A 24808-nucleotide genomic window follows, 5' to 3' on the forward strand; every position below is an offset into this window, starting at 1 on the left:
GAAGGGAGTTCCATAGTTTAGGTCCTAGATGGAGGATTGTGAACTGTTTAATGTTTGTTCTACAGAAAAAAAGGTCGGTTGTTATTAGCATTTCGAGTATTGTATGTGTGTACTTGGCGATTAGTAACAAAGGTGGTGTTAAAAGTATGAGGAAGGAGGTTATTATGATATGAGTACATAAAACACGCAACAAAGAACGCATTGATGCTAAAAATGTCAAGGATTCATTTTGTTAAAGAGTCCGAAAAAGAGGTGCAGTGTCGGCAAGAAATTCAGTTCCACAAATGATTCTGACGATGCGTTTATGTAGGTAGAGAAGACTTTTAAAATTGGATGGATACGTTGAGCACCATGCAATGTTTCAGTAGTTAAGATTCGGGTAAACCAATGCTTAGTATAAGGACAGCAAAGATTGAGAAGAAAGAAAGAAACGAGCTTTACTTATGATTCCTATAGTCTTTGATACTTTTTTAGCAACATGATATATATGATATTTCCAAGAAAGATGCTGATCTAATAAAACACCAAGAAACTTTGTCCCTTCAGCCTGTTGCACAGCAATATTATCTACCGTAATTGTATCACTAACACTTATGGGTTTTTGCCTGGGTCGAAAAAGAATATAGTTTGTTTTGGCGACATTGAGTGATAATTTGTTTACTTTGAGCCATTCAGATATTTTTGATAATTCAGAATTCATGACACGAATGAGCTGGTTAGGATCTTTATGAGAATAAAAAAAACTAGTATCATCCGAAAATAAAAAAGTCTTTAACAGATTAGATGCATTAGGGAGGTCATTAATATAAATAATAGACAAAAAAGGTCTTAGAAGTGATCCTTTGGGAATACCACATACAATTGGTTCCGGTTTGGGAATATGCTGATGTAAACTGAACAAGCTGCTTCCTGTTGTCAAATAGCTAGAGACCCAATTAAAAGCGAGAATGCCCTCCAATACCGTAGTGATCGAGCTTATTGAGCAAAATATGATGATCAATAGTTTCAAAAGCTTTCGAAAGGTCCAAGAAAACTCCAGCAGTCGACTCTCTGTTATCCATGGCAGAAACAACATTATTAACCAACTGAATCAATGCCATATACGTAGAATAATTTCAACGAAATCCAAACTGATTGTTGTAAAGAAGATAATGATTTGTAAGTATCTGTAAATACGATTATAAACCACTTTTTCGTAAAGTTTGGAAAAAGCTGGAAGAATGGAAATGGGCCGATAATTTTCAAGCTTTTCTGGATCACCAGTTTTAAAAATAGGGAGAACTTTTGCGATTTTGAGGGTATCAGGAAAGCACCCAGTTACTAAAGATACGTTAATAATTTCAGTTAAGGGTTCAACAATAATGTCGATACTGAGTTTAATGCATGATTCTCATTGGATTATTATTCACTCCAGAAGCTCTATAAGAGTTAAAACAATGTACTATGGCTTTAAGTTCATCAGCTGCGAGAGGCTGAAATTCCAAAGGTGTTTCTGTGGTTTGGCTTAAGAAATCTCTGAAGTTAGCAGTGGAGGGTTAGATCCTAGCTGCTAAACTGGGACTAATGTTAGAAAAATACTTGCTAAAGCTGATGGCAATAGAAGTGGGATCTGAGAAAAGCTCACCATTACCTTTAAAACAAGAGGAGTAGGTTAGTTTAGATTTGCGTTTATTAAGTACCTCATTAAGGATTTTCCACGTAGTTCTTATGTCATTTTTGGAGGCTGAAAGTTTATGATCATAGAAGTTTTATTCGCAATCCTTATTAGGTGATTTAGCTTATTTTTAGAAGTTTTATAAGTCTTTTCAACAGCGACCTTGGGTTCTTAAGAAATTTTTTGCAAAGTTTAGCTCTTGTTAGATTGCAAAAGGCCTCTCCTTTCAAAATCTCCGTAAGAAATAAAAAAATTCTGTATATTTGAATTCCTTGACTAAAACGAAAATATATTTCAAACCTTAAGTTTTCAATAGCTATGATAGATTATTTAATAAAAACGTTATAAATGACTCAAATTATTCTTAAGTAGCGTCAGAATGCTGCTTAATATCATATTATGATGCTAGGAAATTTTGGTGTATTTTCATGCTTGCGATCTTGAAAACTAACCGGTTTTCTCACCACCTATCGCATCTTTTGAATGTAAAACATTGAAAATACTCAAACTAAAATGTACTAGTCATGGAGGTATGTATAGTGTGCATTATTTTGGAAAAATTAGCATAACCTCAAAACAGTGAATGTTGAAACGCAGATTTTTGACATGTTCGTAGTATAGCTTTGTCTTGAAACTTTAAAGGGCAACTCTCGCGTAGGACAACATTTTTCAGAAAAACCTTGCAAATGTTTTTCTCATTGTAATACCATCAAGAAATATATCTTCAGCGATCTATTTGGCTCAGAAATCGAGATTCCAAGTTTTAAATTTGCCGCTTACTCGAACTTCCGCCATTAACGCTTCGATTTTGTCTATCACGTGACGTGACGTCACAGGTGTGGAACAACAGATGATCTCGAATATGGCTGACTGTAGTTCTTCAAGTGATAGCGCTACCTCTTTGTCCGATTATTCGGTTCTAGAAAAACTTTTAGAATGCGAAGTATAGGGCAGCCCTTCACGGAAATTCAACCCCGGCGTTTTGAGCCGCCTGGAAGATCGTCCGAAGCTGATGAAGTTCGTGCGTCGCCAGAAAACATCGAGCCTACCACTCGCCCGCAGCGATCTCGATAGTGAAGAATGGTGAGTGCCTAGATGGTTTTGAACAATTCTTGTGTACAGTGCGATCCGTAAATCGCTTGATTTCATCAATGCTATGAATGCTTCAAATTGTAAAAGGAAAAGGACTAATTAAACACGCATTTTTACAGGAGTGTTTATAATTTTAGATCATTGTTTTCATATGTACAAGTAGTCGAAAGCATACCTTCCCCTTCTAACGACTACTGGAAATGATAATCTGGTCAAGTTGTCTCAGTGCAGTTTTTTTTTAAATTTCTGCTTTAATCCTGGTTTTACAAAAAGCAGTGATTTATATCGGAAGATATAACTACGCTCTCGTAATTCGTTGACTGCAACGTAAATAAATTCCCATATCTTTGCCCCTTGACAGCCGCTCATGCTCTTTTGTTGTTATACAGATTGTTATACATAATAACTGAAAGGCGCTGTACAGTCGTTTTCCTACAAGTCGTTCACTTACTTTTAATGTGTCTTGCTCTGTCAATGAATTTGGTTCAGAAGTTATTATTCTAGCTTCTGTGTATCCTGATGTTATTATTAAGACAATTTAAAGTTGGGATGAGATACACCTCCATACCCATGTGAACTAACTGCTTGCATAAAACGTTTCTGCTCCCCAGTATATGATTTTCGAGGTTGGGACATGTCGTATTCACTTAAGTTTTTGTCTGGAGCACAACAATGGTTATGTTAACTACAATAATATTGCATTTGATGACATATAACTGCAGGAACTTCTATTATAATACACCCAGTATTGAAAACGTGTACATGTTTGAAACTATTTTGTGGTTATGGGCAGGAGATAGTATGATGAAGCCATAAACGTTAAAGAGTGAATAAGCTCAAAATTGAAATAATATTCTCTGTCTTGACTTATGGCAGTTTGATAATTTTCTGGGTGCAGAATGAAAAGGTCAATATTCAACACTTGTTCTGTTGCCCTCCATTAACCGACGTTCAATATTTATGACTAAAGAAAATAACAACTATTGGATGGGGGGGGGGGGGGGGGAATATCTGCTTCCAAGAGGTGGCTGTTGTAAAACGTAAATATTTGGAGGCAGTTGAGGTTAAAAATATGGAGGAGCCTCCTAGAGGAGCATAGTGGAACACCCAGGATTCCAGGCAGTTTGTCTGAATTACTGGGTGTTACGAGCTGCATGGCAATACAAGCAGCAGCATGGTGCCTCGGCATATGAAGAATCAGATCATAAAAAAAGCAGGCACATTGCCTACAGGCAATTGGTAAGGTGATACTGGGGCTCCCTTGGCAGGGACACAGGAGTTACATTACCGTCCTTGATTCCTGTGCAGTTAAGTGCATACGACCTCATTTCCATTAGCCTGAAAGGTTGGAGGATGAGATGGAGTTCACAGGATTCCATTGTGCAGGGCCGAGTTGTTCAAAGCTGGGTTAAGATAACCCAGGGTTAGTGCGAGATTTGATCTAAGATTTGAAAGCTTAAAAAGCAATTCAGTTTTAATTCTTTTTGTCCACAAGTTGGTGATTGGAAGCTCTAAAAATAAGAGAGAAAATTATCCCAGAAAATGCTTTTGAACACAAGAAAAAGAAACCAGGGTTAAATTTAACTCCGGGTTAAGCGCTAATCGGCCTTCGAACAACTGGGCCCAGATGAATAAATATACCATGTATTGCAAATAACCCTACTGTATATAAAATATGATGCAATTTTCTCACTCACCACTGGAAGACTGGGCTAGAAAAACTTTGTTGCCATTAAAATGATTGCTACCCAGCAAACAATGTCAACAATAATTGTTGGAACTAAAAAATCTATAAGACTACATGGTCTTTTAAAGTCCAATGGTGTCAGTGTGTGGGAAATACATAATTCTTCTCGACTATTTGCTCACAGCTTCTGAATAATAATGGCGGATTAGTGTTTGACTAATAACATGTCACCCTTTTTTTTCCAGCAGGTGTGATTGTTAACTGGGAAATAATGTACAAGTTGAAACTTTATATCTTAATAATAAAATGGTAGTTTATTGTTCATTGCTGTATATCTTTAGGTTATAATGGGAAATCCTCATTTTTAAATTAGAATTCACAAATGGATTGTTTCCATCTTGCATATTTTAATTGATAAGGCGATAATAATAAAGAAAACCGGTCACAGGTTAAGTGGACCATACAGTACATGGTCATCTAAGTCACTAATTGCATAGTGACCTAGCTTAGCCTAAACTACAAAGAATCAAAACATTGCAGGGCATTGTAGTCCTTCTTTAGTTGACAAGGCTGGAAAGATTTTATCTGCTAACGAAAGAACCCATTGCCTCATCTCTGTTGGGCCTCTCTTTGGATGCAGCAAGTAGTGTAGGGGTATTCAGTTGCAGGCTCAACATGTAGTTTTTTAAAGCCTTTGAATTTTCTTAATAGCCAGCAAAGACTTTCAGTTATGGTGCTTGAGCCTAAACCTTCAATAAAAAGGTTCATACTGCAGGAACCTTGGTTAGTTCTTTCTCCTTTTTCACTCCCGTTATGGATCGCATTTTTCTCCTTGGAATTTTCCAAAAGTACTGCTTCGGGGATTTAAAAACGGGTTAATAATTTCTTTTTTTCCTTTCTTGTGAGAAGTCCCAAAGGGAAGTATTGCAAAAGAAGCGTGACACGCGTGGTTATCAAGGCAGTTTTATAGTGTTCGCGGGTAGGACGGGTACAAAGTACCACTAAAGATAATGAAGCAATCCTATTTTAATCAACTTTTTTTGAACTGTTTTCATTTCTTTCCATCCTTAAAAGGCCCATTACATGTAATTTTAGCGTGTGTGCAGGTTTTGCAATGGAATGACGCTACAATCTCGAGAGCACATCTCGAATAACTACATTCAAAATGATGATCATAAAATCGCAATTTTCGGCGAGAAGTGAGTTTTATTTCGCGTGTTTAGAAGCAAAGGTAAATGGATGGAACCTACAGATTTCAGACAAGAGAACAACACACTTAAGTGAAAACACAAAAGGCGGTGTAGAATCAGGCCGGTACGGCGGTCTGTGACGGAGTTCTCTTCAAAGATGCGAGTATTTCCAGGGAAAATTATAAGTCGTTTCCGAGGAATGAAGGGCATCAACACCCATCAGGTAACATTAATGGTTGTATCAGAATTTTAAATCTGCTATAGAAAAGATGTTCTTTGTATTATACGTAGCAGATCAGGAGCTTAGCTGTTTACAATTATTGACCTCGGGTCGATAAATGTCTCACGCGACTTCAAAAATACCCTAACAAAAAAAATACAGAAAAAAATCTAAATCACCCGCATCTGATGCCCGTGTAAATTTAAAAATTGGAACCATCATCGAAATGCTTTTCCTGAACGTTAATATGACAGTAGAGGCTCTATTTCTCCTTTATTTGCAAGAGAAATTTGGTGCGTTTTTCTCTTATAATCTTCACTTGGCAATCCGTGTTCCACACGTGTGACGTAAAATCACGTGACTAACCTGAAATCCAAATTTTTCAAAATGGCGGCAAAAATCGAGTTTTCGAAAAATTATAAAAAAAATAAGTTTCGCAGATGTATCCGAAATTTCACCAAAGAGAGACATTACATGCCATTAGGAAACCATAGAGAACTTAAAAAACAGGGGTAATTTTCCCGAGAGTTGCCCTTTAAGATGTTGCAGTAAATCAATATCAATGAAAGTTTCAGACCTTATTATATACATTATGAAGATTATGTGAAGAGAGTTTAAAAAAATTCGTTCGAGTCGATTCAGAGCTATACAATAAGCGCAAAAAGTCCAAATTTTGAATGAAGTTGCACTTATACAGGTGGTGAGAAAACGGGTTAGTTTTCAAGATCGCAAGCACGAAAATACACCAAAATTTCCTAGCATCAAAATATGATATTAAGCAGCATTTTGACGCTACTTAAGAATAATTTGAGTCATTTTTAACGTTTCTAATAAATAATCTGTCACGGCTATTGAAAATTTAAGGTTTGAAATATATTCTTATTTTAGTCGAATTCAAACATACAGAATTTTTTACTTCTTACGAAGATTGTTTGCTAAACACCAAACTTTAAGTTCCTATTGTTGGATTTTCAGTAGCTGGTCTAGATCACACAAAATTCGGCTTTCATCAATTTCAAAGTTATTTGTTTATTGTTGTCATAGTAATATCGATTTTACTTAAAACTGCATTTTCACAAATTTCAATCCATAGCCAATTACTGGTAAAAAACTTTATAGCGCTCAGGCAAGGAAAAAAACACTTTTAAGGCAATTGAAAAAAATATCGGTATGGCCTCTGGTCAGTTAGAGTGACGTTATGTAATTTTACATTTGCCGGCTAATTCATTTCACTGGCGATCACGCACCGCAAGCGACATGAAGTGCAAACTTAAAGGGACTGTGACACGCTTCTGCGCATGTGCGGTAACTTTATTTCTGTTCTGGCGAACAGTTTTTTAAAGATTGGCGTTTTGGTGAAGAAATCCTCTTCCATCTACCCTGAGACGCCCGAGAGAGCCATAATATCAGTATTCAAGAGCTATTTGGTCCATTTGGGAAGTTTTAAACGCCATATTTTGTTTTTTTGTGCAAGTATTGTCGAGAAAATTCGAAGTCATTGAGGAGAACCGTACGAAGCCATGTTCGTTGTTGTCAATGTTCCTACAAACGGATCAAATGTGGCCTTTAATGTGGTCATCTGGCTTTAATTTCTGTCTATTAATGTTCTCCAGTCAACGATCTACCTTTGACGGATATTTTTTAAACGATAAATATGTAAAGAGAGCTAAAAAGAGTTTCCTCGATACAGCCGTGGACTGCTAATGGGACGCAGCGGCGAGTGTTGCTGATCTGCGACATGACTTCCTATTGTCTGCAACAATTTAATTTATCGAGTGCCTGGAATCAGAAGGAGAAAACCCAGCAATCTTTTGTTGTACAGGAAGTCGTGTGAAGTTTGAGGAAACAATCCATCGAACGTGAAATGTTTTAAGAGGCATTCGATTTATGACTCGATTCGTAGTTGTGTAGCACAAAGCAATGACAACAGGCCGCACGATCTTTACTGATGTAGTTCACTGGGAATGTTCCTTGTATCTTTTCTGTACGCGCGTAGATGTTTATGAATTGATCTGTTAAAAATAAATTGTTGTCTGAATTTTCTGTTTAACGTCTGGTTTCTTTATGTGTTGAATCGATAACGTTTGTTTGGCGGAACACCAGACACAACGACTCGGAACGAATTTTTTTATTTGCTGATAAGCAATTGAAATTTATGCCATAGTGATGATGGGCTCCAGTTTATGCTTTTTTTTTTGCGTTGTTCTTTTAAAATAATCTTTATACTTTTACATTATGTGGCTACTATTGCAATGAAAGCGTTTTATATTGAAGCGCTTAGAACTGCTTTCAAACACTGCTACGATTTTCAGCTGCATGAACACTGTAGCTCAGTCGATTGATACCAGAGTGTTCCGGTCATCCACAGGTAACCCAGGCTCTGTGATAGTACCACAGTACGGTTCCAGTAAAATTACAGTGTTTGTACGGGGTAAAAAAACCATGCTAAAATTTCTAGGAAATACCAAATAAAGATCAATAAAACTCACTCTGCAGTTAATTCTTGTTGTCCTTATTGCTCCAACGAAGTTTCGTGATAATTTGCAGTAATTTGTTCAAATTCACTTTATCTACAATAATAATATACAAGGTAGGAAACATGAGGTGCCATTTTCGCCGACATGCTGTCATTCAACACAACTTTTTCCACGAAAATTCGAACTCCAACGGAAAATAAACATGCCAGGATCGTAGAAATAGGATAGCAGGAGATAAAGAAACCAATGAAGCTTTCCCTGATAGAGAAACGAATCCCAAAGACTTTGACAAACTCGAAGGATATAATCCAAACAGACCGAGAATATGCTCGCCGAAGCAGCCGGGCCAGATCAACGCGCGGCCAAGAAAATGAGGCCTGGGCACTGTACAAAAAATTCCATCCCGGGAGTCCTGAGGTGACCTTTCTAGGGACCGATTCATCACTTGCCCAAAGCCACCCTCCCCTGCTGGAAAAAAAATTGATAGAAGGCAATTGTTCTTCCTAGCCAATCACAATTCGCCAGAGCAAACCCCGCACACGCGCCTAAATTTAAATGGCCAAAAAGAATAAATAAAACCAGGATAGTCTGCCGAGTTACAAGGCGCCCCATTTCTTTTACTAAGGAATGCAAATAACAGTAATGAAACTAATGAAATAACAAAGCAAAATACTTACAAGGCGGGCTAAAAACAAGGTTGAACAAAAGGTAGATGATGACTGAGATACTGTTGCTGTGAACTCTCGAGCGAAACTATCGTAAATAAACGGTGAAGCTTACAAAATAATGTCAAAAATAATGTCAAGAATATGAATTGCGATAACTGAGACAAATGCAAAAGGCATGTGCGCCAGTAAACAAAGAACTAGCGCGATTAACATATAGGTGGTTTTCGGGAGACACAAATAACAATGGTGAAATGAACAAATGCTAGTGGACAAACAAAGCGAGCTAATGAGCGATCTTTTGTTTACCGTCCACCAGTATGGTGGCGATGACGTAACGTGAAAACCACCTATTTAGCGATTAATGCGGCCGGAACACGCCGACTTCTTGTCAATACAACTGAACGTTCTATCAGTTAAATATGTGAACCATCGTGACACCTCTCTTTGAATTTGGTCTTGTTGTACAAATGCCGCGGTAAGAGCCAAAATTCACTTCTATCTTTTGCTCGTTTTATGTTTTGTAGATCCTCCTTCGTTGTTATTTCCCTTGCACTTATAACCTTGCCCCATTGATGTTTGATAGACTTTCTGAGGACCAGCGCCACGCGCTGTATATATTTCGAGAGGGACATAACATCTTTATAACAGGTCAGGGTGGTACGGCTGGGAAGAACAATTGCCTTCTATTAAGTATTTTTTCAGCAGGGTAGGGTGGCTTTGGGCAAATGATGTATCGGTCCCCAGAAAGGTCACCTCAGGACTCCCAGGAAGGATTTTTTTTGTACGGTGCCCAGGCCTCATTTTCCTGGCCGTGCGTTGATCTGGCCCAGCTGCTTCGGCGAGCATATTCTCGGTCTGTTTGGATTATATCCTTCGAGTTTATCAAAGTCTGTGGGATTCGTTTCTCTATCTGAGAAAGCTTCATTGGTTTCTATATCTGCTGCTATCCTATTTCTACGATCCTGGCATGTTTATTTTCCGTTGGAGTTCGAATTTTCGTGGAAAAAGTTGTGTTGAATGACAGCATGTCGGCGAAAATGGCACCTCGTGTTTCCTACCTTGTATATTATTATTGTAGATAGAGTGAATTTGAACAAATTACTGCAAATTATCACGAAACTTCGTTGGAGCAATAAGGACAACAACAATTAACTGTAGAGTAAGTTTTATTGATCTTTATTTAGTATTTCCTAGAAATTTTAGCATGATATTTTTACCCCATACAAACACTGTAATTTTACTGGAACCGTACTGTGGTACTATCACAGAGCCTGGGTTACCTGTGGTCATCACGCTAGCCGACCGCATGGCATGGCTTATTTTATTATAGCGCGCATTTAGCTGGCATTTTAAGCAAAACGTTTGCCTCATCCTATACTGTGTGTTTTGATCACCTGTCAGGAGCTATTTGCCGGTATTTCTAAGTTTATATAGGGTAAACAGAGAGATCAGAAAGGTTTGTTTTCAAATTATTTTTAATTGCGGATTGGAGACTGGTTTTCTAGCGTGGGTACGTAAAAATACACGAAGGTAAAGGTTTGTTTCAAAGCAGGACAGGGTTGTTAATCTCATTCTTATCAGCCCGAACATTTATCTGAGGAATACCAGAGAATAAATATGAATTATGGGGATATATAAAATCGAACAAAAACGTCCGGAAGACTCCCGCTTCGCGAACAATGAATCTTGAATTATGTAAATTTCCTCGGGTGCATCTTACTCGCTTCCGATTGGTTCAAAGACAATCAGCTACTGTCACAGCTCACACATGCGCACTATCGTGACACAGTCCCTTTAATGTTACTTTCTTGGACGAGTCAAAAGATTTCTACAAAGAAAAATCTAGCCAGAGTAGAGGCCGACGAGCAAAACGATCCCCTGGCTTTTGGGAGTTTGCCGGAGAAAGCGGTTCGGACTCGACGAAAATTGCGTAATGTGGTCCTCGCTACATCAGTATATAAACAACCAACAAAATTGTGAACGACAACTGTCTCTTCTAGCCTGCGTGGCAAGCGCAAAAAGGGGAGGGGAGGGGGCTGAGAAAGGGAAAAAAAGAAAAGGGAAGGGAGCGCCTGCTATAATAGCCAATGTTTTTTAATTCTGCCCACCAATTCCCTAACTAATCTGGTAACATCAACTGTCAATACGTCACCATCACAATTAAGTAGGGGCCGCTTCTCAGCATGGCCCAAACTTAGTTTCTTTGTTTACCGGAAAATGTCATAATCGTGCAAAGTAAAACATTTTTACTGTTCTTGCTCAGCAATCACGACAATCAATCAGTTTCAAGTTAATGCAGAAAAAACCTTTGGTCTTGCCTTATCAAACTCGATGGTCGCAAAGTACAAAACAGTCGCCAGCCTGAATAGTTTATGAAAGTAGAATTATATACGTTTGTCAAAAAGCTCAACGGATACTTGTTACAGAAGCTTAAGCTCTTTCTTTACAAACCATTTCGAAGTTCTGATGCGGTATATGATTTGCAGAAAAGTTGCGTGTCTAGGTTCTAAAATTCTTCCAACAATTGTAACCGATCGATGCTCTTGCCTGCGAAAATCGGCGTTGCAGATGACAAGAATCACCTCGAATAACCGCTCGGTGTTTGGACAAATCCACTACACAAACACAAAACCTCCTGAGCATCCGCTGCCTACAGTTGGTTCTAGTTCGGGTTTCAACGCGACGTTCCTGCATGATTGGAGTAGTTTTGATCTTCCAAAGCTTATGCCAATAGAGACGGTCAATAGAACACATTTCCTTTGATGCTGCATCATGGTCGTTTCTTACCAATGCTCGTCAATAAGTTACTCATTACCGTTCAGCCAATCAGGAATTTGCAGACGCCAGCGTTCGCCGAAATGAACAAAAAGGGGTCCTTATAGCAGTCGTCCCTTACCCCAGTCTCTCCCAAATCCCCTTCCCCTATCGACGCCTGCTACGCAGGCTATAGTCTTTTCGGGCGACGTTCACGCAAACCCGCGAGCTGTGATACCGTCGTTTGGATCCAAAAGTAGAAAACGAGAAAACAGGTTTAAGGGGTGTTCAAATATGACAAGTTTGGCTGCCAAACATTTCAATTTTGAGAAGGCGCTAGATAAAATGTACGCACACCGCTCACTATGAAGAATTGACCGACACCGGAAACCGCGCATCCTGAAAGTCTCTGGCATCCATAGCTACTATTCAACAGCTTGAAGCATCTATTGTGTTCGCACAGCAAAATATTCATCGCAAGTATTAGAGTTTAAGAAGAAGTAATGCAGTTTGAAACTCTTAAGAATATTCCTTAAAAACAAATGTACTGTTTCTGAACAAGCATTATCCTGAAAAAAGAGAAAAAAATATCTTGCATATTTACATAAACAACTGAAGCCAGCCGCTTAATAAAGGTTTCGTATTTCGCGCTTGATAGCTTTTGCCTTTGGCTTTCACGTTGTGTCAGAATTCAATAATCGTTACTCAACAAAAATTTATACGGGGAAGCGTCGCCCCGGGGTCCAACCCCTTACCCTTTTATATACCATTTTTCACAAAAAAGGTACTCCTTTCGTATATCTTCTATTGTCAAATGGTACCCCTTTCACATACCTTGTTTAGAACCATCTCTTTTACCTGCTGTAAATGCACTGTCTTTCAAGCGGGAATCAATCACAAAAATAGAACGTTTTCTTGACATTTTAAAGCCATAAAATTCATCTTTTAGCCGTTTTAGACCACAGACCCAAATGACAGATTTCCCAACCGTTTTATATACTTCAACAAGTGAAATCCCTTCCCTTAATTCATAAACCTGAAGCCTGAAAAAGGTACCTCTTTTTCGGGCGGGGCCTCCCCGTATAGGCCAGGGATCGTGAGCGAAACACGCTGATCAAAAACATGTCAACAACTTAAGCCTTTAGCGCCCTTATAACTGTAACGGTTGTCAAACTTCAAATGTTTGGTGGCGAAACATGTCACATTGGCGTGAAAGTAGACCACGTGGCTGGGTCACGAAAACAACAGACAAAAATAACCTTCGCAGCACGGGCGCGAACTTGAAATAGATTTCAAATAATTTTCATGGGGCACAGGTATTCGCTCTCTTAGCTCATTCTCTCTTGTCTCAAGTGAAAAATGTTGGCTGCGTAGATGAAATTCGGGAAGGAAAGGAGAGACAGACAATTACATTCGGTTGCAATACCTTTGATGACTCCGCCTTAAAGATCTGAGATTTCCTAATAACCTCTTTTTCGTCCTTAACATTTTTCTAGAAAAACCTTTTAAGAGACTTTTCAATTGCTTCACTGCTGAAAGAAATATGTCGTCAAAAAAAACTAAACCGGGACAGGGGTGTAATGTTTAGCTTTTTGTGTTTGTTAAGGGAATGTATAATGCATGTCAGAACATGAAATGAAGCGTACAGTATGCAAGAAAGGGGTTAGAATAATATAAGTAACGAAGGAATGAATGATGGTAAATTTTCACTCGGTGAAACAAATGTGAAAATGAAATAATGAACACGTCACGAACGTGGGACAAACTAAAGAAAAAAAATCTAAGTTCCCGACAGGATACGAACCTATGACCTCCCAACCACTTGGCGGGCGCTCTCAATCCACTTGAGCTACGGAGAATTCGAACTCATGGATGGAGAGCTAGGCTATATATATATATAGTAGGTTCATATTTGACACGCGTCCTGCATACAGCTAGAATCAGCAATGTCGAGATCGTACTGTACGGTGAAAGAATGAAAGATGGTAAATTTCAAGCTCGGTGAAACAAATGTGAAAATAAAATAATCAGCATGTCACGAATTAGCATGATTTAAGACTAAAACGAAAATTCTTGAACAAATAAGTAATCAGTTTATTTCATGTGGTCTCGGACATAATTATCTGCGTTTCATTTTTAACCGTGAATAGAGGCCTTTGTAGGGAACCTATTCTTGCAATGTAGCGCATCAAAAAAAGAAAAATACTCGTAAAAACATCTTAATCAATTTTTACATACTGTAGCTTATGCAATGATCAGTGGGCCCATCAACAAACCCGGAAATCAACCAAGGGGACATTATAAATTAAACAGGCTCGACTAGCTAGACATGAAATGATGATTCTAATATAATAATGGTAATTACCGACGGATTCCCTTAAAGCCCTATTTATGAATTAAACTCAATAAACTTGCTAAGAACAAAACGGGTGTTGCACCCCATCATTGCCGTGTTTTGCGACATAATTTAAAACATCACTAGTAACTATGTACTCTACCTGATGGCTCCACAAGGAACAGGGTAATGACACAAATAAATGCCACGCAGTCGTACAGCTTTGTCTGCATAATAGACTGATGGAGAAGATAGAGCAGCTTGCATAAGGAGATTTCAATTACATATCCACTCTTAACTACACTAGAGCTGAACCTCTATAAAGTGACCACCATCTGGGTACCGGCGGGGGGGCGATTAATGGCGGTTGGCAGCTCCTAGAGTTTCATAATAAATCAGCATCATTTTCAGCAGACATTCCTTTATTTTGAAACGATAAACGCGTGGCGGAAGAAGCGTTACTGGTCCACATTTGGTCGTAAAAGTCTATATCGAACTGTAGTTTCATTTATCATATTCTTAAAATGAAGTCAAAATCCACCGAGTAAAACGTAATCAAGCGCCAGATGACCGCTTAATATAGGTGACAACGATGGGGAAACTCTCGTTGGGGCGGCAAAAAGGTGGCCCGGGCCACTTAATAGAGGTTTGATTTCCCATTCTTCTCTACAATTATTTTGGGACTCTGAATTACCGGCCGCTTAATTAAGGGTTGCCGCTTAAGGGGCAGTTGGTTAAAAGCATTATTTTTCTTTAAAATCTAGCCAATATTTCATTCAATTCAAAATCACTCCAGTAAGTTACAGTCCTTAAAAATCAAAATATGAAGTGAATAATTACTACACAATTACCAGATAGTCCACTACCACAACAAGGTGCTTCTGATCCCATTAGCGGACAAACCGGTTTATGTGTATACCGATTCTACCTTCATATAATTCCTTCCCACATCAACATCATTTCCCCAGATTTTAACCAGACTCCCTCCTTAATGGAGATGCGACTGCAAGTAGCATTGTTTTACGTCTGATGAATACTTTGGTGACTTGCAAGAATCACATGAACCAAGTACAACGGTAACGATTTCCAAATCGTTGTCACACATTCATCACCCCATACCGTAATTTAAGTTATTTCTGAAACTTGTGACGGTACGTTTAACAGCTTAACAATACATGCTTGCTCAAGAAGGGTTAAAGTTGCACTTTATAATTATGCTAATTGCTGAAGCCCAAAATATGGGCTTTAAAAATGGCTTTCGACTACTAACATTAAAGTAAATTTTTCTAAATAAAGTTCAAGTATTTACATTAAAATAGTATTTTGTCTCTTCTGGTCAATTCCATCGTATATTTCTCTTATAAAAAAAATCTTGAAACACGCTTTGAATTGATTTCCATTAAACTCAATCGGCATTTTCATTAAGTCTTAATAACCGAGCGTTCTCTTGGAATCGTGAGGCCCGGGCGCTTGGCGCGCTGTGTTTTCTCAGTCTAGTTGGCAATAGGCCAGTTGTCCTAGGACGAGTGCTCGGTTACTCGAAAGCGAGGGTAATGCGGGTCATTTCTCATCAAGAAGACAAACAAACATGACAAAACTGCGGCTATTAGTTGCCGAAAAAAGTAAAATCTGTAACGTTGAAAGGTTCCAGAGGTCTCAAAACTTACTCTTAAGAAATCATTGTTTCAAATAGCAAAAGGATAATCAGTTCGTTATAGGTATGAAAAACAGCGAGACTAACCAGAAATGGACCGAAATTGTGTTCGGTGAATGAGTTCAATAACAATGTGGAGATGGTTTCAAAACCGTTAAACATGATGATACCCTAAAACCATCTTGATGTTATTTTCAGTGATGGTTCAAACTTCTTTAAGCCATACCTTCAACTGGATATTGTGTGTACTTACTTGTCGAAAGCCTGCAAGTTAATTAATGTAAAACCTTCTTTTCAGTTGACATCTTTTGTAACAGAGCAAATGCAAAATCTTGTGTATTTGAATGAATAAACCGAGGCGGTAAGTACTGCATAAACTCCTTGCACTGAAAAGAAGTTAAATCGATTCATCCTTATAATAAATTAACAAGTCTCCTTATTTTATTCCGGGGTTTATCTGAAAGACTCACTTCTCCCCGAGGTCCTATTTTGATTTTATTACTGGTGACTATTAATTAAACAGTAGCTTAGGAATGATAGGACATAATTTAGTGTCATAGATATAACGATATTCATTACTGTTTTACTGCTTTTAGTGTCCTGTGTTTACACTTTCTGTTACAATGTACATGTATGTGAATAAACGACGAGATTATGAAGGTAATCAGTAGTTATGAGCGCTAAATAGACCTGCAATAAAATCGCTTTTAGTTAATAATTTTTGGCCGAAAGGTTAAGCACCAAAGATTAAGCAGATTACGTCTCCACTAAATCGCTAATTCTTTTTTCTAAAATTACTATCAGCGTATTAGTGATGTGTTCTTGGCGTTGATATGTATCGTGTTTTGACTACACAACTAGACCGCAAATTTGTTCTCAGTGCGGCGAAAAATAAAACATCTGGCCTGTGAAAAAATTATCTGAGATTGGTTATCCTGCCTACCCCATCCTTGAGCGAGACCATCTGAGTGGAATATAGCGAACCTAACGTAGGAAAACCGACAGGAATTAGTTTAGTGGCAAAGGGCAACATAAACTGTTCTCTAATAGTCTGTGTACACCACGCGAATTGGCCAGTTGCAAAGCAGGTAGTGTAGTTTTAGTAAGAGTGTAAAGCGGGACTCCCTCGCACCACGCTTTACATTCAGGTTGGAGAAAAAAAGTTATAAACATTAATACATACGAGTCGTTGTAGCGTTAAAAACATTCCAGAGAAGTGTCAAGTGAGAGGCACGGACCTCTTTGTAGATTAAGCAAAGCAGAAAATAAGTGGAAAACTGGTAGTGTGATTAATTTGAAACATCATGATTTTTAAGCATCTAAAAAATTTGGGACTGTTGCAGCGGAGAGTGTGTTTTAAAGAGATAGCTGAAACGGGCTTCAAGTGAACAAAAAACCTACCTTTCAACACCTTTGTTAAAAATAATTTCAATTTATTTATCATTGACAAGACAAGAAGCTATCTCTTAGAATATAGAAGAGCTGCTTTAGAAACTTTTCTCTCTACTGTCATCTGGGTGAAAAACCGTCTTTTCCCAATAACAGCGTGCCAACCTCGTCCCCAGGGCGCTTTTCCCTGGCTTTGGTGGGTGGTGAGGTTGACAGCGTGCGTGACGCGCGCGCGCGCTAAACAAGCCACGTACTAGGATCTCTCACGCTTACAAAACTAGCTCGAGCGAGACGAGGAAAACCCCGAGATCAAACAGTATGAAGATCTTTCTAAAATAAATCCCTGTTATTATGGGGTTTCTCAAGAAGCAATTTTGTAGCAAACGTTAGCTAAAAAAGTGAGTAAACTGCAGTAGCCTGTCATCTATGTTATTTTCGACAAGTGAACGTTATGAACAAGTGGACAACAATTGGTTTTGTACCTGCAGTGTCTGCTCGTTTATGTTTGTAAAATATAACAGTAGCTTTTGCAATGAAAATGCTAACTTAAATTAGTAAAATCCAACTAGTGGTCTGTTACCAATGCTGCGTTCTGATTGGTTGAGCTACTACTAGCCTAAATGTTATGGCCCACTAGTCGCGAAAAGCGCCGGCTTTGAAAACCAAAACAATGGCGGCTGACTCAAGTTTTGCTATCTTAAGTTGTTTTGTCTCGATATTTTGACCAACTAGTTGGATTTTACTAAAACAATAACCGTAAAATTCCGAAAATAATCCCCTTCATGTATAAGCCCCTCCAAATATAAGGTCCCCAAACTGGTAAGGCAAAAAACCCTCCGTTAAATCGCCCCTACAAATATAAGCCCCCCGGGGGCTTGTACTTGGAAAAGTGCCCTCAAATACAAAGTAAAACAAAGCAAAAACGGTAAATTTACTTCCAACTATAAGGCTAGCCCAATCGATTTTGAAACGCAAATTTCCCTCCGTAGATAAGCCCCTCCAAAAATAAGCCCCTCAAAAATGGCCTTTGAAAAATATAAGCCCCGGGTGCTTATTTTCGGAATTTTACGGTATTCCTCTCGCCCTCATGGCCTCTGAGTTAGTAGTCCATTCGGCCTTCGGCCTCATGGGCTATTGACTCGGAGCCCATGCGGGCTCAAGGAGTAATTGCTAAATATGCGCTTGAAATAGAAGAGAAAAATGTACACTTTGCGCCAAAGAAATAAAGGGACACAAAACTTTCAATGTAAAAATAAAGGTTTCTCAAATGCCGTGATTCTACTTAGAAAACAAGAACGCACTCCCAGCGGCGGTAAGTCTCGTTTGCTTGGAGATTAGATCGAGAAATGAGGAATTCAACACGAAACAGGTTTTACTCGCTAAAGGTTTTTCACTCCCTACTTACGGATATTTACTTTTTATTTGTTTCTGAATTGATTTAGTACGCGTGGTAGCGACGACCGGGAATACGTCTGCGATCGATCGCATGCTATACTGTATAATGTAATTATATAAAAATCTATTTAACCTTACTTGTAAAATGTCTTAAGATGTACCAGTTCACGTATGTGGAGTACCTACACTACCTCTTAATTTATTTCATTGCTTTTAGTAAAGTTGTTGTTGTATATATCAAACACGGCAAGAAATATGGTATTCACCGTCTCGGAAAACTCTCGGTTAATTTTCGAAAACGCGGCATTTTGCTAAAGTTCTCTCGCGTTTTCCGGTCGTAAAATCCACTCTTTTTCCGTCGTTTCCTGGCCGGTGAATTCGAGTATTCGTTCCATTATCCGATAGTTTTCAGGCTCAGTTAACACCAGGAAAACGCTTGTTTTACTGCCGTTAACCGGACCGTTAACGCACGGATAATTCATGCAAAACACACGGAAAACATACGGTTAACACATGATGAACGGATCGTATTCCGTTGTTCACCGCCGTTTTCCAGTGACTTAACATCGCGTTTTTTGGTGTTTTCTGGTGTTTTCAAGTGGCAAAACAAAGAATTCACAGGCGTTTTCCGTCATTCTGCGTGAGTTTTCTCGGGCAGCGAACAACTAGAAAATGCCGGGAAACAGCATGTTCACCAACGTTCACCCATCGGTTAATGAGATGTTTTCCATCGTTTCAAAACTTTTTTCTCCAGGTAAACGCGCCGTTTTCAGTATCTGGTGTTAACGGATTGTGAACGCCGAGTTTTCCTTGCGAATTCCAAAATGAGAAAACGGATCGTGAACGTGGCATTTTCAATACATTAACCGTTTGGTAAAATTACCAGAAAACAGGAGATTTTTTGCCGTGAAACATACTCATAGATTTGAATTTTGGAGGTGTGCGTCAACTAAAAACCCACTAAGTAAAACGAAGTTCAAATAACAAATCTCATGATAATTAACATAAGATATTATTTTGACTGAATTTAATTGGTGAACATGCGTTAAAAATTAGAAGTTAGCACAATGCAAGAAAGAAGTTAGATAAAAATGAAATAAATCTAAATTATCCCATAAGCGACTACCCAAAGTGAAATAAGAACTAAAATACAGGGGATCTGTATTACCATGTATAGCAATTTTAACCTGATTTCTGATTCTTAAATTATTTAACAATTATTCCTCGAGCCCGAATGGGCTCTGATTTAATAGCCCATGAGTCCGAAAGCCGAATGGGCTATTGAGTCAGAGGCCATCAGGGCGAGAGGAATAATTGTTTAAGTAAAATCCAACTAGTTGGTCAAAAATATCGAGACAAAACAACCTTAGCTAGTTAAAGCTAGACTTAAATCCTTATTGCCGCCAAAAAGCCGGAGCTATTCGCTATTAGTGGGCTATAACATTTAGCCTAGTGGTAGCTCAACCAATCACTTTTATTGCAGCATTAATAATAGACGACTAGTTGGAATTTACACTACAGGGTGTTTCAAAAGTTCGTTCCGATTGTAGATTTAGGCAAATGTAAACTGATTCAGGTAAGAAATGTATCAAAATAACCTTTCAAAGCAATTTCAAACAAAAATTTGAAGAAATTATAATATTATTGAAGTTTTGCCCCAAATGTGCATCAACGCGAGTTTTTTCCCGCCATATTCTTCCTGCCCATTTTGTACTTTTTCTATTTTCTTTTCGTTTTTTTTTTTTGTTTTGTTTTGTTTTGTTTTGTTTTTTTTTTTATTTTCTGTACTCTTTCACGAAAATGAAGGCCTGCACTGTTTGTGCTAACGCTCAGGCATCTGTTTTTACGGTCTTCTGGTCATTCAGTCACAGAAATTGCTAAACTGTTGAACAAGTGTGAGCGATATAAGTGGACAGGTGTTCAAAAGTGGATGGCCGTTTTTTTTTTGGTTTAAATGTGTAAAAAAATGTTATCGAAAAAGCTGTAAGCACATGCGTAATAATTCTACAAGACAGAAAGGCAAAAAAAACTCAACTTCATAATTTCAAAGTTTCGAGCACAACGGTATGAAGATATATGACCAACAAAGGTTGAAAAGCCGTGAATAGAAAAAGGCGACGCACATGCAGACATGGTGCAGAAGGATTTGGAAAATTTATAGCAAAAGACGACCGGTCGGCAAACTCACGCGATGTGAAGCCCCTAGAGACCATCTAGATTATCTTTGACGAGACAACGTACAAAGATCCAGCCCCAAAAACACTGGACGAACTACGACAGTGACTACGCTTCGCCTGGAAAAATGTGCCTTCAGACACGCCTTAGCAGCTCATACATTCTATACCTCACCACTTACAAAATGTCAGATAACATAAAGGAAGACATTCTGGTTATTTATAATTCAGTTATTCAATGTTAAATGACAACAACTAGTGGCCTATATTATTAATGCTGTGTTATGATTGGTTGAGCTACTACTAGGCTATATGTTATAGCCCACTAGTAGCGAAAAGCGCCGGCTTTGAAAACCAAAATAATGGCGGCTGAATTCCGTTTTGCTAGCTAAAGTTGTTTTGTTTCGATATTTTTGACCAAATAATTGGATTTTACTAAAACAATTATTCTTTCCGCCCTCATGGGCTCTGAGTCAATAGCCCATGATGCCGAAGGTGTTTGTTATTTCTCGATACTTAAAATCACGGCTGCGACAACTCGGTGCGTCACTAAATTGCAAGGGGCAACTACTTATTTGTTCACTCTCATTTATGTACTTTTCTAATGGAAATATATAATGAATGAACCACTTTTAATCTGTGGTTCAGTTTCACGTGAGTGATGACGGAATTACCTTAGTTGTGACATGCGAAGATATTTTGTGGCAATGTTATCTTATTTTTGTCTTATAGTCTTCTATGTTTAAAATTGTCAAAGTTATAAAGCTTTTTAAAAACTTGCCTCAAAGGATTCTGGGACATTTTTTATGATAATTATAATTTACTTTTATAATAATAGTATGCATCGGTAGTTTTTGCAGATTTACCGCAGTATCTCTGCATGGCTTTAGAAAGAGTGCAAAAGAGAGCCCTACGAATCATCTTTGGTCCTGACTTGAGCTACGAGGACACCCTCGCGCGTTCCGGGCTTCTGTCTCTACAGGCCAGACGCCACCTGGCGTGCAAGAAATTTGTGACGGAAACTATGCACGGTAGCCCGCTTTACCGCCTAATATCCAGCAGGGTCATCTCGTCACAAACCTCGTATTCACTGAGGTCAGGACCATCATGCCATGTGTTACCCGGCCGAACTGACCGGTTCTCAGAATTCGTGTCAGTTAAATATTCGCCGTATATCGATTGTGTGTAATAATGTGTATGCGATTTCTACCATGTTACTACTTTATTATATTTATGTTTTTATATTTATATATTTATATGTATAACTGAATGTTTGTAAGTCTTTGCCTGACCCTACCTGTAATTCAGAGAAATCTGCGAATGGTGGAAATAAACAAATATTATTATTATAAATATTATTATTATTATTATTAATAATAATAATAATTATTATTATTATTATTATATTTTGCCGAAGAGTGGGGAGTGCAAGGCCCCCTGCTTCCCCCCCTTCCAAGGGCCTTGAGTTTAGCAAACAATACTAATCAATCAATCAAAACCTTTACAGGACCCATAACCCGGAGCGAGCAACTCCTATACTAGGCCTATGTCACGGCGTTTTTAGCTTGAGGGGTCGTGTGTAGGATAAATAAATCTTCACAACCGTTCTGAAATCAAACCTGTTTTAATGCAATAGTACGTAAGCTGACAACTGGGTTGGATTGAGTTCGGTAATCGAACTAAGAAATTTGAATGAGATCGGTTATAAGAACAGTCCCGAATAAGTGAGATTAATCAGACGTCGTTTGATGTTTTCTCTTTTTGTGGTGTTCGCAAAGTAAGAGATGCAGCCGCGCACAGGCTTCACCGAGTTCAAAACAGAAACGTTTGGGGAGGGGATGAGGGGAGAAGGCAGTCAGCTTTCTCTCCCATCATTTTCTTTTTCGAGTTAGGTTCAGCATTCGCGCGGCTGTTACTTTGCGAACTACAAAAGAAAGAAAAAAACGCAAGCTAAGCAGATTGAGGCTATTCGAGAAGTTACACCGGGTACAAAGCGCCCGGAAGTAAACAGAGATGAAGCACTATCTAAATAGATGAGCGCTAAGCCGGTGAGGTATTGATCCAATACCCCTCTGCCTTCACTTCACAGAAGTTAAATAAAATCTGAATGTGCCGTTTCTGAAGCCTGCGGTCACGCCGTCTGAAAGAATATGCGTGGTGACTTAGACGTCACGGCCCACTGGTTTGTTTTAATTTCAAAACCATTAATTATTGTCTGATTAGTAAGGGGGGTTCGAATTACTATTAATTATTCGTCTTACTTCTGGTAACAAATATGTGTATACACTGTATGTCAGAATAAAAGTACTTCATTCATCATATATTTCCATTAGAAATGTACATGAGTGAGAGTGAACAAATAAGTGGCTGCCCCTTGCACTTTAGTGTCGCACGTGCACCGTCGCAGCCCTGATTTTAAGTTTCGAGAAATAACAAACACCTTCGGCTACACTAATAACCATGCACTGCGATAAAAAGCGAGGAAAACCAACTAGCCAAACGCGGTCTCTTTGCGCTAAAAAGGAAGTCATTAAACATATATCCCCACAGTGTCTAAGCAAAAGGAAATTATTCTTGAGAATTAATTCCTGAACTGAAGATTCATTCTTAAATAATGTTTTGCTGAAGTCGGCTACATATTAAAGTTCAAAATCAAACTTATATCTTCCACTGGGGTACAGTTACGATATTCTGAATTTCTTACCTGCATAAGGGAAAAATAGTAAGGAAATAACAAGAACCTCAGCAACAGAGATGGCATATTTCCTCGGTAGGCCCATTTATATTTTTATATTTTTGTCCGATTGTGTGCGCATTTAAGTGACGTCATAAAGTGAGAAACTTGATCAGCATTACGGCCGTTATGGCGACCAAGAAATACTTTTGGCAATTACCTTGCGACGGCAAAATTATTTTACAGCGAACAATGAAGCAATTCGGGCCAGTAGCTTCAAATAAACAAGAGCGAAAAATAATCGAGACATAAATGTCCTAACTATTGTAGGTTGCGTGATATGTTTGTCGGAAGTGCGTTTCAGTTCGTCTTTTTATCGTCAAATCCTTTCTTTTCCCTGGAATCTGTAACTTTGAATTCATGTTACAACACGGCAAACCCACGATGAATTGGTTCCTTCCCTCCGATCGATATTACTGATGGATAAAAGACTGTTTTCTATCAGCTCCCTACATCGATCGGCCGTGAAAACCCGAAAGTGAAATGCCTGCGAAATAGCTTTGAAATGCGCGTTTAAATTAGTTTTATTTACAGGTATGTTTGAATTCTGTCGCTCCAATTGCTTCAAACAGAGTCTATGTCAGAGGAAAATACTTTAACTGTAGTAATTTTATCTGCAAGGAGCGGTCTCAGTGGAGGTTAGAATCCCGACGAAGTCCTTTTTTTTCCGTTTTTTTCCGTTTTTGTCTGCTTTGTTTGTTGTTGTGTTTTTTATTAATCATAATTATTTTCCCTTGGCTTGTTTCCCTTTATTCTCACTGCTGACCCTTTACACCTCGTGAGATTTTTATATTTATAGACTATTTAGAAATTCCCTCGTGAAATTTCGGTTTTTTTTAGTAACGCCACTTAATGTCAGCCTTGTCGGGTAGTTTCTTTTTCCTCTTTCCGTATTAGCCGGATTTATTTGGGAACGAGGGAACAAAGTTGAAAGCAACGGACCAAGGCTGCAGCTCGACGTCACAAATCGATGACGCCACTGCGACTACCGACCTGACCGATATACTTTATTGCTACTTTGTTTTAGTACCCGCGAAATGTACTAAGTTTCGCAAGGTCTTTTTAATTGAGTGATTTCAACAGGAGGGGGGCCGTAAGGGTTTGCGGTATTGCGCTACTGGGTTATTTTTGGTGCAGTGTTGCGGTAATTTTTATTTCAAAGTACGGTATTGCGGTTTTCAGAGTCCAAGCGGTGTGCGGTAAGTTTAAATTTTATGTCGCGGTAGTCGGTGAAAAAATCGCTGTGTCGCGGTGATCTGCTTCTTTTTCATGACAAGAGGATACAAATCCTAAAAGATCTCCCTAGCTAGCCTGCGTGACCTGCGTGTCTTCCAAGTGGCACAGTCGGGGATCGTATTTCGCAAACAGTCCAGAGAAATCGTTTG

General features: G+C 38.6%; 1 protein-coding gene across 2 annotated transcripts in view; it reads left to right on the top strand.

Annotated features, from left to right (window-relative positions):
* Positions 1-24808, top strand: part of LOC140950289 (uncharacterized) — a 402419-nt gene that overhangs the window by 42503 nt on the left and 335108 nt on the right. The gene's annotated exons all lie outside the window — the stretch shown is intronic.

This window comes from Porites lutea, chromosome 10 (genome assembly GCF_958299795.1).
Source record: "Porites lutea chromosome 10, jaPorLute2.1, whole genome shotgun sequence".
Lineage (NCBI taxonomy): Eukaryota > Metazoa > Cnidaria > Anthozoa > Scleractinia > Poritidae > Porites > Porites lutea.